General features: G+C 47.4%; 1 pseudogene; it reads left to right on the forward strand.

Moving 5' to 3' along the window:
* The first annotated feature begins 2129 nt into the window (after window positions 1–2129).
* LOC102775409 overlaps window positions 2130–3833 on the forward strand; it is a 4240-nt pseudogene continuing 2536 nt past the window's right edge.

A 3833-nucleotide genomic window follows, 5' to 3' on the forward strand; every position in this document is an offset into this window, starting at 1 on the left:
TGAGTCTCAGGTTGATTTTCTCTTTCCTTCTAGTTGTAGAATTTCCACTCAGCCAGCCTTCCTGTGGTTCTGGATGATGTCAGTTTTGTCTTTTAGTTGTATTTTTGAATTTGTTGTGGGAGGTAGCAACTTCTGGTATTTACCTATGCCGCCATCTTGGTTTCTTCTAATTTCCTTTCTTGGCAACTCCTCATTTTCTTTCCTCTGGCAGTTGTGTTGTCTCCCCATTCTGACTATCTCCAGATGGGTCAAACGTCAAGTTACATGGGCCTGGGTGGTGTGCAGTGGGAGCTTCACACCACCTTAGTGTCACTGAAAAGCTCTGACACTAAGATGTGTGGTTGTGATGGGTTTGTGGGAACCAGGCTCGCTCAGAGTCAGTGTTACCAGTGCTCAATGTGGCCTCGCATGCACACTTAGAATCAGAGACCCCTCCTGCACTATGCTGAAACCGAGACCCCCCTGGAGTGTGTTGAAAAATCAGAGCCCCCTAGCGTGCGCCAGGAGTCAAAGTTCCCCAAGAATCCAGTATCAGTGTCTCTGTTGCTTCTCGCGGCCTCGCATTGGGAATCAGGGTCCCTGTGTGCACATGCACCAAGAATTGGAGTCACTGGCTCTTAGTGTGAATGCGAAGGGAATCAGAAATTTCAGGCGCAGGTGATAAACACAGTCAAGTAACTGGTGCTTGGTGCTGTCTTCTGCCCAGAGAATTGGGGGCCTGTGTTATGGGGAACAGGTTCCCAGTGTTTACGCATTAGCTCCCAGGCTAAGGTTCCTATAGCCCGTGCTGCATGAGACAAGTTCCTGGTGTTCACACGTTAGCTCCCAGGCTAAGGTTCCTATAGCCCATGCTGCATGGGATAAGTTCCTGGTGTTCGCAGGATTCCAGGCTAAGGTTCCTGTAGCAGCACTGAGTCCTGGGCAAGGGGTGGGTCTATCAGTTACTATGGCACTGCCTGCGAGCCTGCAGGGAGGGGGATGGGCTCTGTTATGCACAGAGATCTACCGCTGGGATGTCTGGATTCTTGGTGTCCATGGGTCTGTAGCTGTAGTCACAGGTCTCTGTCAGAGTCCTGGTTTTCGTCTGAGACCAGACTGGGTGGTGATGAGACCAGGATCCTAGTCTCAAGCAGCTATGTTTCTCAAGATTGCATGGTCTCTGTGCCCACCCTGGCTGCCCAGGAGTGTCCGCGCTGGGAGCGGGGCTCCACCACCTAAGACTGCCCAGGTTAGCAGCCCCTTAGAAGACCTGCAGAATCTAACTGTCCTTAGCTCATACACACACAGCACACACATCCACACACTTCTCTATCACTCCCTCGTGCTCTCACACTCTCTCCCTCCCTACCTTCCTGCCGGTCGCCATCTTCCTATTTTCTTCCTTTTAATTTTTTCTCTTACATTTTTTCCTTTTCTCAATATCATTTTTGCTCTCTCTTTTCTCTCCTATTATCTTTTCTCTGGTGGCCATTTTTATTGGGTTATCAGTGTCATGAGTATATTTGTGTTTTGTTCCTTTTGTGTCATGTTCTATTGAGTTGTATTTTGTACTGTTTGATCAATGTGAAAGGGAGTAAGCCACATAACCAGACACTCTGAGAGGAGAATCCATCCCTGAACAGGACAATAACACTCAAGACCCAACTAAACCAAGAGAACCCAAATATTCCAAGTATGGGGCATCCCTAGAATAACCACCCCAGAAGAACTCAGAGACTGCAGCACTGGGTCCCACAAAAAATCTACTATATAAGACAAACTCAAAAAATCTGGGTGTCATTGAAGTTTCATTTAATACATAAAAACAACCAAATGGAACAGAAAATTGGGAGACAAAGAAACAACCCCCAAATGAAAGAAAAGGAGGAATCACCAGAAAAGAAAGTAAATAAAATTGAGGCAAGCAGACCACCATAAGGATGTAGCTATTTGGCTGCCTCTAGAGAGGGGAGAGGTGGCCTCCGAGCAACCCAGATGCTAGAAAGCTGGGATGCGGGGATTCGTGCGCTGACCCCACAGCAATGTTAAAACGGAAGTCCTGCTCCAGCAGAGCCAGAAGTCCCCACGGAAGCAGGGTCCTTTCCGAAATGGTGGCTCTGAGGCTGCTGCATCTTCACCTGCATATTAAAATGGCTGTACCTCAAGATACCATCCCTTCCTTGTCAGGATGCCAATGCGGGATCTGCATGGAAATCTTCATAGAGCCGGTAACACTGCCTTGTATCCACACGCTCTGTAATGCATGCTTCTAGTCGACTGTGGAGAAGGCGAACCTATGGTGTCCCTTCTGTCATGATTGGGTCTCTTCGTGGACCTGGTATCATACTCGAAGGAATTCTCTCATCAATAAGGAACTGTGGGAGATAATTCAGAAACACTATCCAAAGGAATGAAAGCTTGGAGCCTCTGGGCAAGAATTAGAAGACACCGTTGATGACTATCAGCCAGTTCACCTGTTAAGTAAACCTGGAGAATTGAGAAGAGAATCTGAAGAGGAGATAAGCAAGGTGGAGGCAGAGTGATGGGCCAGTGACGAAGAAGAAAACAATGCCAGTGAAGAGTACATACAGAAATTATTGGCAGAGGAGGAGGAAGAAGAAAAGAGACAGGCAGAAAAAGGAGAAGAGAGATGGAAGAACAGCTAAAAAGTGATGAAGAACTGGCAAGAAAGCTAACCATTAATATTAACGACTTCTGTGAGAAAAAGTCTTGGCTTCTCCCATGAATTCCAGAAAATATGATCCAGTCACAAGTAAGTTGCAAAAGAAAAGTAAAAATAAGTAAACAAATACTGGAGATATTCAGAAGTATTTATGACCTAAATCTCAATTTGGGTCAGCATCACAGTCTGAAGTTGTACAAGAAAGCAAACAAAAGTCCATGTCTAAGGAAACTGATAGCAGCAATGTAAAGAGCCCTATTAGGCAAGACACAGAAATGAAGGAAGATATGCTAACACTTTCTCCGCAAATATACCTTGAAATTCAAGAACAAGGTGCAAAGTCTTCAATAGAGTCACCTATGCCTCAGTTATGTGCCAGTGATACAGAATGGTGCCTTGAAGGAGAAGTCAAAATGAGACCAAACAATCGTGATAAAGAATTATGTGCGGAGAGAAACCAAGATGGCAGCATAGGTTAACGCCGGAGATTGCTGCCTCAAACAACCAATTCAAAAATACACCTAAAAGACGGAATGGACATCATCCAGAACCACAGAAAGGCTGGCTGAGTGGAAATTCTACAACAAGGAGGAAAGAGAATATCATACCCAGACTCAGAGGAGGCGCAGTGCTGAAGTGAAATACTCAGGTGCGGAGAGCGCGCGGAGCGGGCTGGTCCTCTCTGAGGTTTGCAGGGGTTGCTGGGACTCTGTGAGGCAGAGCCCCTAGGGACAGAACTGAGAGCAGCCATAACTGCTCCCTCCGCCCACCCTGTAGATCCCCTGGGTCCCACCTTGCCCAAGCCCTGCACAGAACCATTTGCCAGATAGCCTCAGGCAAACGCTAGATTAGCACCGCCCTAGAGATCCAGCACAGAAGCTTTTCCACTGTAAACATAGCTGTCTCTCATAGCCAGTTAGCCTGGAGATCAAATCACCCCCGGTATTGCCGACAACAATCAAGGCTTAATTACAACAAGACTGCGCACAAAGACCACTAGGGGTTGAACCAAGGAAGCATAAAAAATGTGGAGATGCCGAAGCTGGTTTGGCTCCGTGGATAGAGCGTCGGCCGGCAGACTGAAGGATCCCAGGTTTGATTCCGGTCAAGGGCACCTGCCTGGGCTGTGGGCTCGGTCCCCACTGCGGGGCATGCAGGAGGCAGCCAATAA

This window comes from Myotis davidii, unplaced genomic scaffold, assembly GCF_000327345.1.
Source record: "Myotis davidii unplaced genomic scaffold, ASM32734v1 scaffold1315, whole genome shotgun sequence".
Lineage (NCBI taxonomy): Eukaryota > Metazoa > Chordata > Mammalia > Chiroptera > Vespertilionidae > Myotis > Myotis davidii.